Source organism: Saccopteryx leptura, chromosome 2 (genome assembly GCF_036850995.1).
Source record: "Saccopteryx leptura isolate mSacLep1 chromosome 2, mSacLep1_pri_phased_curated, whole genome shotgun sequence".
In the NCBI taxonomy this organism is placed as follows: domain Eukaryota; kingdom Metazoa; phylum Chordata; class Mammalia; order Chiroptera; family Emballonuridae; genus Saccopteryx; species Saccopteryx leptura.
The window spans coordinates 40,933,521-40,946,321 of NC_089504.1; the positions used below are offsets into that span (position 1 = coordinate 40,933,521).

A 12,801-nucleotide genomic window follows, 5' to 3' on the forward strand; every position below is an offset into this window, starting at 1 on the left:
AAACAGAACCACTATAGTCTAGTTACTTTGAAATGATTTAATATCGAGTGAAGTTGTATTTTCTGAAACTAGGAATTTGAAACTCTTTATTAAAACACTCGACTGCTACCATTTCAAGCCCTTGTGCATTTATTGTGGGTCATTCAAAGACAAGAGTGAGCTTGCATTCTGAAAAAAACCAGAAGAAGGGAAACTGCCTAGAAACATTTATGGGGGGTGAATTGATGAGAAATGGGGACAGAACTAAGGATTCAGTGATGGAGAAGTTGGGACTATCTTTAATTTGCTTGGGCGGCTCTTATTTATTTATTTTTCTAAGAATGATATTTACAACCACAACTCTGGGAATTCAAAATTGACAGCCTTGCCTGTGAGCTTCTTCTAGACACTAGAAAAGATTTCAGCCTTGTACTGCACAACATTCTGCCGGACTGTGTCCAAATGAACCTTTATGAGCCAGCAGCTGTCCAGTTTCACATGGATTCCCTTGCCCACAATCTCACTTGGAAAACCAAACCCTCCAGGACAATGTCATGTACGGCTGTCAGATTGCGGCTCCTGGGATACTTTTGCTTATTTTTTGTACGACTTTTTTGAGTTGACTTAGGCAGCATTCTCCTCTGACCAATAAAGAAAACGTGCTTCCCACTGACCTTTTGTCCAACTCATGTCTCAGCCGGACTTGGATTTTCTGGATAAACTTCAGCTGAGGAATAGGAACAAAGACTACAATAGCTTTCCTACCACCTCCACCTTCAATTTCTTTGCTGCTGTGATGTTCAGCTTCCCTAGCTTAGCCTTGAAGTCTGAGTTTGTCTCCAGCTCTGGCAGAGCCTGAGAGATGCCGGTCTTAAACTTGTCGGGTATCTCACCATTGGGCTTCACGATCTTGGTACTTAATCTAGACATGGCCTTCATCCTAGTGAACACTGGCCTGGGAAGAGGCCTAGGTCTTACCAGAACTCATTAAACCCCTCAACTAGACCAGTGGTCCCCAACCCCTGGGCCATTCTGTGGGCCATTCGGTACCGGTCCGCAGAGAAAGAATAAATAACTTACATTATTTCTGTTTTATTAATATTTAAGTCTGAACAATGTTTTATTTTAAAAAAATGACCAGATTCTCTTTGTTACTTTCGTCTAAGACTCACTCTTGACGCTTGTCTCAGTCACGTGATACATTTATCCGTCCCACCCTAAAGGCCAGTCCACGAAAATATTTTCTGACATTAAACCGGTCTGTGGCCCAAAAAAGGTTGGGGACCACTGAACTAGACCAACTTTTTTTTAATTATTTTTAATTATTTATTTATTTATTTTTAATAATTTTATTTTTAATGGGGCGACATCAATAAATCAGGATACATATATTCAAAGATAACAAGTCCAGGTTATCTTGTCGTTCACTTATGTTGCATATCCATCACCCAAAGTCAGATTGTCCTCTGTGACCTTCTATCTAGTTTTCTTTGTGCCCCTCTCCCTCCCCCTTTCCCTCTCCCTTTCCCCCCTCCCCCTATAACCACCACACTCTTATCAATGTCTCTTAGTTTCACTTTTATGTCCCACCTACGTATGGAATAATGCAGTTCCTGTTTTTTTCTGATTTACTTATTTCACTTCGTATCATGTTGTCAAGATCCCACCATTTTGCTGTAAATGATCCGATGTCATCATTTCTTATGGCTGAGTAGTATTCCATAGTGTATATGTGCCACATCTTCTTTATCCAGTCATCTATTGATGGGCTTTTTGGTTGTTTCCATGTCCTGGCCACTGTGAACAATGCTGCAATGAACATGGGGCTGCATGTGTCTTTACGTATCAATGTTTCTGAGTTTTGGGGGTATATACCCAGTAGAGGGATTGCCGGGTCATAAGGTAGTTCTATTTTCAGTTTTTTGAGGAACCACCATACTTTCTTCCATAATGGTTGTACTACTTTACATTCCCACCAACAGTGGATGAGGGTTCCTTTTTCTCCACAGCCTCTCCAACATTTGCTATTACCTGTCTTGCTAATAATAGCTAATCGAACAGCTGTGAGGTGGCATCTCATTGCAGTTTTGATTTGCATTTCTCTAATAACTAAAGAAGATGAGCATCTTTTCATATATCTGTTGGCCATTTGTATTTCTTCCTGGAGAAGTGTCTGTTCATGTCCTCTTCCCATTTTTTATTGGATTGTTTGTTTGTTTGTTGTTGAGTTTTATGAGTTCTTTGTATATTTTGGATATTAGGCCCTTATCTGAGCTGTTGTTTGAAAATATCATTTCCCATTTAGTTGGCTTTCTGTTTATTTTGTTATCAGTTTCTCTTGCTGAGCAAAAACTTTTTAGTCTGATTAGTCCCATTCATTAATTTTTGCCTTCACTTCTCTTGCCTTTGGAGTCAAATTCATAAAATGCTCTTTAAAACCCAGGTCCAGGCCTGACCTGTGGTGGCGCAGTGGATTAAGCGTCAACCTGGAAATGCTGAGGTCGCCGGTTTGAAACCCTGGGCTTGCCTGGTCAAGGCACATATGGGAGTTGATGCTTCTAGCTCCTCCCCCTTCTCTCTCTCTCTCTCTCTCTCTCCTCTCTCTCTCTCTCTTCTCTCTAAAACTGAATTAAAAAACAAACAAACAAACAAACAAAAAAACCCAGGTTCATGAGTTGAGTACCTATGTCTTCTTCTATGTACTTAATTGTTTCAGGTCTTATGTTTAGCTATTTGATCCATTTTGAGTTAATTTTAGTACAGGGGGACAGACTGTAGTCCAGTTTCATTCTTTTGCATGTGGCTTTCCAGTTTTCCCAGCACCATTTGTTGAAGAGGCTTTCTTTTCTCCATTGTGTGTTGTTGGCCCCTTTATCAAAAATTATTTGACTATATATATGTGGTTTTATTTCTGGACTTTCTATTCTGTTCCATTGGTCTGAGTGTCTATTTTTCTGCCAATACCATGCTGTTTTGATTGTTGTGGCCCTATAATATAGTTTGAAGTCAGGTATTGTAATGCCCCCAGCTTCATTCTTTTTCTTTAGGATTGCTTTGGCTATTCGGGGTTTTTTATAGTTCCATATAAATCTGATGATTTTTTGCTCTATTTCTTTAAAAAATGTCATTGGAAGTTTGATGGGAATTGCATGAAATTTGTATATTGCTTTGGGTAATATGGCCATCTTGATTATATTTATTCTTTCTAACCAAGAACAAGGTATATTCTTCCATCTCATTATATCTTTTTCGATTTCCCTTAACAATGGTTTATAGTTTTCATTATATAAGTCCTTTACATTCTTTGTTATGTTTATTCCTAAGTATTTTATTTTTTTTGTTGCAATCGTGAAGGGGATTATTCTTTTGAATTCGTTCTCAATTGTTTCATTGTTGGCATATAGAAAGGCTATTGACTTCTGTATGTTAATTTTGTATCCTGCGACCTTACTGTATTGGCTTATTGTTTCTAGTAGTCTTTTTTGTGGATTCTTTGGGGTTTTCGATGTATAGGATCATATCATCTGCAAAAAGTGATACCTTTACTTCTTCTTTTCTGATATGGATGCCTTTTATTTCTTTGTCTTGTCTGATTGCTCTGGCTAGAATCTCTAGTACCACATTAAATAAGAGTGGAGAGAGTGGACAACCCTGTCTTGTTCCTGATTTAAGGGGGAAAGCCTTCAGTTTAGTGCCATTTAATATGATGTTAGCTGATGGTTTATCATATATGGCCTTTATCATGTTGAGATATTTTCCTTCTATACCCATTTTGTTGAGAGTCTTAAACATAAAATTGTGTTGTGTTTTATCGAAAGCCTTTTCTGCATCTATTGATAAGATCATGTGGTTTTTGTTCTTTGTTTTGTTGATATGGTGTATTACGTTAACCGTTTTACATATGTTGAACCATCCTTGAGATTCTGGGATGAATCTAACTTGATCATGATGTATTATTTTTTTAATATGTTGTTGTATTCGATTTGCTAGTATTTTGTTTAGTATTTTAGCATCTGTATTCATTAGAGATATTGGTCTGTAGTTTGCATTTTTTGTGCCGTCCTTGCCAGGTTTCGGTATGAGGGTTATGTTGGCCTCATAAAATGTGTTTGGAAGTATTGCTTCTCCTTCAATTTTTTGGAAGACTTTGAGTAGAACAGGAACCAAGTCTTCTTTGAATGACTGATAGAATTCACTAGTATAGCCGTCTGGGCCTGGACTTTTATTTTTGGGGAGGTTTTTAATAGTTTTTTCTATTTCCTCCCTGCTTATGGGTCTGTTTAGGCTTTCTGCTTCTTCATGCCTAAGTCTAGGAAGATTCTATTGTTCTAGGAATTTATCCATTTCTTCTAGGTTGTTGAATTTAGTGGCATAAAGTTTTTCATAGTATTCTACAATAATTCTTTGTATATCTACAGTGTCCGTGGTGATTTCTCCTCTTTCATTTTGGATTTTGTTTATATGAGTTCTTTCTCTTTTTTCCTTGGTAAGTCTTGCCAAGGGTTTGTCAATTTTGTTGATCTTTTCAAAGAACCAGCTCCTTGTTCTATTAATTTTTTCTATAGTTTTTCTGTTCTCTATTTCATTTATTTCTGCTCTGATTTTTATTATCTCCTTTCTTCGGTTGGTTTTGGGTTGTCTTTTGAACTAGACCAACTTTTAATCAAGCCACAATGGGCTGATTACTGGGAGCCCTTCCCCATATGTGTTTGGTGTCTATCTCTAGGATAGAACGGGAGAGGAAGAAGTGGGGTCAACAAGGAGGGAGCTGGCAAAAGACCACAAAGGGGTTTTACTGACCATCTTGGGAAATGTAGAGCTGGTTGATGGTGGTACCAATTTTAAATATCAGATGATGGAATTAATAGACTTGTTTAAAAGGAAACTATAACTAGTTGACCCTGGCTATTCCTTTGTCCCTCAGGCATACCATTTGAACACATGCTATCTTCAAGCACCGACATCTCTGCCTTCACACTTTCTCTGTGTGCTCTACACAGCAGTACAGAAGAGCCTGGTATTAACACACGCAGCCTTCCAGAAGCCTTCATGGGAAATGGTGTCTAAATGCCCTGGCTCCCTCACCCTGGTGGTAGTAGATAACTCTGTTCCTTAAAGTTCCCCAGCAAGATCAAGTTTCTGTTGCCCACAGTGGTAGCTGGCTTGAGAAAACACCCTTTATGGCCTCATTCCCTTCCCGGCTGTACTTCTCCACTCTCTGACTGGTGTTTTTGGGGATCACCTCCCTAATAAACTGCCTCTACTTGAACCCTTGTCTCAGGGACTCCTTCAGGGGAAGTCAAACCAAAAGAGCATCTGTTTTCCAAAAGTTTCTCTTTTGCCTGTGAAATAATATGGTGAATGCCTAGGATGCCATATCCGTGTTCATTCATTAATTTATTGAATCATTTAAAAAAAAACATAATGGAGAGCCTATTTGATGCTAAACTGCTGAGCTAGGTGCTGGAAAGGCAATGTGAACAGACATAGGTCCTATTACCTAGAATATACAGTCTGTCCCATAGAAGAATATAGTGTTTGGGGTTGGGGGAGGGGAGTAAAGAAGGACAAGTATGCAGTGACAGGAAATAATTTGACTCTGGGTGATGGGTACACAACATAATCAACAGTTCAAATGTTATAGAGATGTTTACCTGAAACCTAAGTATTCTTATTGATCAATGTCACCCCATTAAATTTAATTTTCTAAACAATAAAAAGAAGAAGTACATAATGAGCCACATTTGTAATTTAAATTTCCTGGTAGCCACACTGAAAAAGAAAAGAAAGGAACCTGATATAGCCAAAATACTCTAGTTTCAATGTACACTAAGCCTTTGAAATCCAGTATTCATTTTACATTTGCAGCACCTCTCAATTTGAACTAGTCACAGTTCAAGTATTTGATAGCCCCATGTGGCTAAAGAATAGCCCAGCTCCTGAAGCTTAGTCTAGTGGGTATGAGAAAGGATCAGGTCACCTACGAGCCCAGTAGGGGACTGGTCACCTGCACTGGTGATTCTCCAGCTTCGTGTCTTTGTGAATTGCCTAGAGAACTAATAAAGGACAGAGAATCCAAGACTCATGGAAGTAGAAGAACCTGGGACTATGCATCTTCACCAAGTTCCCCAGGTGATCCTGATACCCAGCAAAGTCTGACAACCACTTCCCTCCCTCGCCCCAAGCCGAATTGCACTCCCAGTTCTTTATGTAAGTGTAGCGGAGGAAAAATCACCTTTTCTCCACCTTTCTAGGTTCTTGGCTGAGTCCCCCTGCAATAAAAAAAAATAGACAAGCAAAAAACAAACAGAAGTTTAATAATGTCTACCTTCTGCATGCATGGGCAATACCCAGCAAAACTGAGTAAGTCTCTGGAAATGGCCCAAGCCATCGCCTTAAATACGGTCTTCAGCCAAAGACAGAATGAAAAATGTTGGGGTGGGGAGGCCAGTTATGGGAGGTTCCTTGGCAAAGCACTGCAAACAAGGATGAAGTTGATGCAGATTTAAGTGGTATCTTCTTCATTGATAAGAGTTTATGGAGATTACGAGTCTTCCTACTCTTTCTGGTATGGAGAGGGATTTTTTTTTAATCGTTAACAGTCCCAAATCTCCTATAAAGGGAGATTTTCCTTATAAATGCAAATGTTCCTTAGTTTAAAGGTAACATCTACCCTGTTCTCAGACCTTCTACTGTGTCTACAGTTTCTCAGAATGATCCGTATGTCAAAGATGCCTGTGTACATTTTGGAGTGGCATAGTCTGCTACCTTTCATGAGACTGTTGTCCTCAAACCTGTTTGTACCTTGGATACATGAGAGAGTTATAACAAAATACTGATGTCTGGCTCTCATTCCAGAAATTCTAATTTAGTCATAAGGAATGAGGGCTGTCTATAAAGGTATTAAAAATCTCCCCAGGTGATTATAATATGCATCCAAGTTTGAGAACCACTGGCCTAAGCTACGATGGGTAAAAAAACAGCACACACTTCAGGTGTCCAGTTTTGTAAAACTATTATCCACATGTATGTGTGTTCAGCAGGAAGAAGAGCCTTGAAGGACAGGTACAAATATGCCATTTCAAGAGATGCAAGTCTAAATATAAAGATGTTCTTTTTGCTTGCTTCCATTTTCTCTGCTAAGTCTGCATGGCTTTTGGAATACAGGATAATAAAACAAAACCTAATTAAAGAAACAATGTAAGAGTTAGAGCTAGAGTTATTTGAATTTTTTGTTTGGGTTCTGCTTCTAATTTTCAACCCATTATGTCTGCTCTGCTCTTTGGCAATGTCTTCCTAAGTGTTTATTTTGGCCTTGAATGGGATGGTGAGTGGACTGTTTCCCATCTTTGCCCCCTGGAAGGATGCCCTGGCAGCCCCATAGAGACTGCTAGAGAGGGTTAAGGGGGGGCAGAGAAACAATCAGGGGGGGAGTGTTGTCAGCTCAGGATGAGGCCAGGTATGTGAGCCCACCTTCCTACCTTATTCCTGGTCTCCTGGTCAGGTGGTCCTTGTCATTGCAGCCCTGAAACCTCTTTGGTACCTGAGAATTTGTATGATGCTTTTTTCTGGGTTGGGCTGTCAATGAAAAAAATAAATCCTGAAATGTCAGGCCTTGGCTTCAGGCATAAACCAGCTTGCATTTAAATTAAATATTGAATGAATTTAAGGCTATAAACATTGATCTTTGCTGAGAACAGTTGCATTTACGTCTGGGTGGTCAGATTCAGCGGCGCTGAGTCTTCTGTGTTTGTACAGGTAATCCCTGATGTTGGAGACTGATCTGAGCACGTCCCCGCGAGCCCAGCCGTGTCCTACCCAAATGGAGTCTGATTACTTTCAGCCGTTGTATGTGTTCAGTGTTTCAGTCTATTTATGGAAGTCACAGAAGTTCATTTTGAAAATTGAAATATAATTAAGCTTGAACTATTACTAACTTTTAAAAAAATTACTTATTGATCTTAGAAAGAAAGGGAAGAGAGAGAGGGAGAAACATGTATGTGCCCTGACCAGGGATTGAACCAGCAACTTCTGCACATATAGACAGTGCTCTAACCAAAAGAGCTATCTAGCCAGGGTAAACTGTTACTAGCTTTTGGAAAGCTATCTAAACAGTGATTTTATGTGATCTGAAGGAAAGGACAAATTTAAGCTAAAAAGAAAGGGCAACATTTTCATTGTCTGGTTCTTGCATCTTCTTTGATTTTTTACATCCACACTTAGGTGTTTTGTTTGCATTTCCCTCTCAGTGAATTTGTCCTGCATCAGTAGACCATTTTAAAATTAATTAATTAATTATTTTTTTATTTTAATTTTTTTAGTAGACCATTTTTTTAAAGAAGTCAGACACTGAATTTCTTTTAGCACCACACAAACTTGTTTTATTCTTTCAGACAGGCTTTTTGCTTTGAAATATAAAATGACAAGGGAAATGGGTGTAGCCAAGACCCTTGCTTGAGTCTGTTTCAAGGTTTAGAGCTGGGTAAAGAACTGGGGGGCGGGTTGTTGAGGTGATCTTTGTGAGCTGACCTGAATCGAGCCTGTTTGTTGTTGTTGGTGGTGGTGGGGTTGTTGTCGCAGGAGAGGTGAGGAGGAGTCCTGGGGGGAGACAGGGATATGGGAGGGTGTCCTGATGCCTGCTCAGCTTGCACCTTTCTGGCCCTGGTGGACTCACTGCTGAGAGACTCAGCTGCCTTCAGCACCTGCTGACAAAATGTAGCTCAGAGTCAGTGACGCTTTCTTCCCAATCTTCTGACAGTTCACTGAGCTGTCATCAAGGCTTGGTACACCTGGGCGCATCTGGAGAAAACCAGAGTATGGAACCTTGATCTTCCTCTGCAGGGTGCTGGTGGCAGGGGAGGGTCTCTGAGAGCAGAGAGCATCGATTAACCCAGGCAGAGAGAAAGAACGTGAGAGTGCCCACCCACCCTTCCCTGAGGGATGTAGCTGAGGGTCTGGTTTGGGAGCTTAGCTGAGACATTAGTCTGGGACACCCAGACATCACCTGTAACACTGCTCAGGGCTCTGGAACAGGTCAGGGTAAGCCTCAGAGAACTATGTGCTTTTCTCATGACCATGACTCCATTCATACTCCCCTCCTGAGTTACAGGTGAGCAGACCTTTGACTAGCAAGGTTGGAATCACTTTGATTTGGGAATGATAATTTACATCAGCAACAGAAATGTTGCCTTAGCAGGACAGGTCACCTGCTGGCAGGTCCGTGGGGAGAGAAAACATATTCAGGAATGTCTTCGGTTCCTAGAAAGATTTCTAGAAATCTTACACTGGAACATAAGAATAAACAAGCAATGTTTGGATTTTCAAGGAGGAAATGCCCTTGGCCAGCAGTCATCTGCAGGAAATCTTCAGAAACGCACGTGACGCCCAAAGAGGTGTTGTTTGGGAAATACCGTGTAATTAGTTCCAAACTCTAACCAAACAGCAGCACAGCCTATAATTTCTCTGTAAACTCAGCTCACTGAGCCTTGCTCTGTTTCTTTCTTTGCTCGAGATTTGTCATCCATTAAAAACAACAACCAAAACACCTTTGGCTTTACAAAATAGGCTGTCAGTCTCCTGAAAGTGCTGGAGGCAACAGTTTGCACAATGGCAACGTTGTGTTTGGGTGGGAAAACCAAGACACTCAGAGTCAGAAAACCTCAGTTCCTCTCTCATTCATGTGTGACTTTGAACGAGTACCTTCGCCCTTCTGAGCCTGCGCTTCCTGTCCTGGAAATTGAGCAGGCTAAAGCCAGACTCTTACTCAATAGCTGCTTGTTGAATACCAGATGCTGCCAGGCATCATCACCACTTCCTCTTAGAGCTATCTGACTTCCAAGGTCCATTTCAGTCCTAATAGCTCTGTTTCTGGGAAGTTATATTTCCAATTCTGTAAGGAACTTACTTAGTGTGTAACAAAAATGTAAACATCTCTTGTTTTTCCTTATTTCAACTTGCTGGTTATAAATATTCAGATAACACAGATATTTATAAACTAAAAATCGCTTGAAAGCACATCTCTCAGCAATAAGCACAGTCCATACTTTGGTGTGGCAAAATCTAGACCTGTTTCTGTGGAGACTCATACACACTGATTCTTCTTTTTTTTCCAAGTGACAAAAGGGGAGATAGACAGACTCCTGCATGTGCCCCGACCAGGATCCACCTGGCTACCCCCATCTGGGGCTGATGCTCTGCCCATCTGGGACCATGTTTGCAACTGAGTTATTTTTACTGCCTGAGACGAAGGTTCCACAGAGCCACCCTCAGCGCCTGGGGCCGAGGCCAATGTGCTGGAACCAACTAAGCCATGGCTGAGGGAGGGGAAGACATAGATAGATAGATAGATAGATAGATAGATAGATAGATAGATAGAGAAGGGTAGTGGGAGGGGTGGAGAAGAAGATGGTCACTTCTCCTGGGTGCCTTGCCTGGGAATCAAACCTGGGACATCCACACCAGGCCGATACTTTACCACTGAGCCAACTGGCCAGTGCCACATTGATTTTTCCTAGGGTATTTTTAGAAGACTTCCAAGTCTCTATGTATGTTTTCTTTTACCACATGTTACATGGATATCTTTCCATATTAATATGAGAACTCTTCACATCAAGAAGTACAGATCTACATCATCATTTTCAATAGCTTCAGAACACTCCATTACATGATTAGCTCATACTTATATAACTATTCCCTATTGACAAACACTGAGCTTGATTCCACTTATTTTTATTTCTTTAAAAAAATTATTTAGAAAATTAACTTTAACCAGGTGACAGTGATCAATAAGAGTACATAGGTTTCAGTAAATATTTCTATAGCATTTGAACTGCTGATTATGTTGTATACCCATCACTCAAAGTCAAATCATTTTTCATCCCCTTTTATTTGTCCCTCTTTATACTCATCCCACTCTCTCCCCTATTCCCCTTCCCCACAGCCCCTCCCCCTGGTAACCACTTCACTTTTATCTATGTCCATGAGTCTCAGATTTATATCCCACCTATGGGTGAAATCATACAGTTCTTAACTTTTTCTGATTTACTTATTTCACTCAGTATGATGTTCCTAAGGTCTATCCATGTTGTCATAAATGTCACTATGTCATCATTTCTTATGGCTGAGTAGTATTCCATTGTATATATGTACTACATCTTCTTGATCCAATTCTCTATCAAAGATCACTTTGTCTTTTTCTTTTTATTTATTCATTTTAGAGATGAGAGAGAGAGAGAAAGAGAGAGAGAGAGAGAGAGAGAGAGAGAGAGAGAAAGGGGGAGGGAGGAGCAGGAAGCATCAACTCCCATATGTGCCTTGACCAGATAGGTGCAGGGTTTTGAACCAGCGACCTCAGCATTCCAGGTCAATGCTTTATCCACTGCTCCACCACAGGTCAGGCCAAGGGTCACTTTGAATGTTTCCATGTCTTGGCTACTGCGAATAATGCTGTAGTGAACATGTGAGTGCATGTGTCTTTATGTGTCAATGTTTTTGAGTTTTGGGGGTAGATATCTAGTAGAGGTATTGCTGGGTCATATGGTAATTCTATTCTGGGTTTTCTGAGGAATCACCACACTTTCTTCATAACGGTTGTACTAATTTTCATTCCCACCAGCAGTAAATGAGGGTTCCTTTCCTCCACAGCTATTATCAATCTGTCTTGTTGAGAATAGCCAATCTAACAGAGTTAGGTGGTATCTCACTGCAGTTTTGATTTGCATTTCTTGAATAGCTAGTAAAGATGAGCATCTTTTCATATATCTGTTGACCATTTGTATGTCCTCTTGGGAGAAGTGTCTGTTCAGGTCCTCTCCCCATTTCTTAATTGTTTTTTTTGCTTGTTTGTTGCTGAGCTTTATGAGTTCTTTATATATTTTGGATATTAACCCTTTATTGGAGCTGTTGTTTGAAAATATCATCTCCCATTTAGTTGGTTGCCTATTCTGTTGTCAGTTTTTTTTTGTTTTTGTTTTTAGTTTGTTTGTTTTCTTTTTTGCTGTGCAGAAGTTTTTTAGTTTGATATGATCCTGACATTCATTTATTTTTGCCTTTACTTCCCTTGCCTTTGGGGTCAAATTCATAAATTGATATCTATGCCAAGGTCCATGAGCTTAGTACCTTTGTTTTCTTCTATGTAATTTATTGTTTCAGATCTTATATTTAGGTCTTTGATCCATTTTATTTATTTATTTATTTATAAATAAATTTTTATTATAATGGGGTGACATCAATAAATCAGGGTACATATATTCAAAGAAAACATTTCCAGGTTATCTTGTCATTTAGTTCTGTTGCATACCCACCACCCAAAGAGAGATCGTCCTCCGTCACCCTATATCCAGTTTTCTTTGTACCCCTCCCCCTCCCCCTTCCCCTCCCCCTCCCTCTTCCCCTCCCCCTCTCCCTCCTTTCCTCCCCCCACCTCCCGTAACCACCCCACTCCTGTCCATGTCTCTTAGTCTCGTTTTTATGTCCCACCAATGTATGGAATCCTGCAGTTCCTGTTTTTTTCTGATTCACTTATTTCACTCCGCATACTGTTATCAAGATTCCACCATTCTGCTGTTAGTGATCCAATGTTATCATTTCTTCTAGCTGAATAGTATACCATGGTGTATATGTGCCCCATCTTCTTTATCCAGTCTTCTATTTTTTTAAAAGTGATTAAAAGCCTTTAAGCAAACTCTTGGCCAATACAGCAAGAATCCATAAAAGAGTAGTGTCCTTAACATGTTCACCAAGTCCAAGTTGGCTCCATCACCATGCCAAATCCCTGAAAAATGCAACCACAGTTCAGTCTGTTAGGAGCTGTCACAGGGAGCA

General features: G+C 40.1%; 1 pseudogene; it reads right to left on the bottom strand.

Annotated features, from left to right (window-relative positions):
- Positions 1-327: 327 nt before the first annotated feature.
- Positions 328-918, bottom strand: LOC136391293 (small ribosomal subunit protein eS7-like; annotated as a pseudogene).
- Positions 919-12,801: the final 11,883 nt, after the last annotated feature.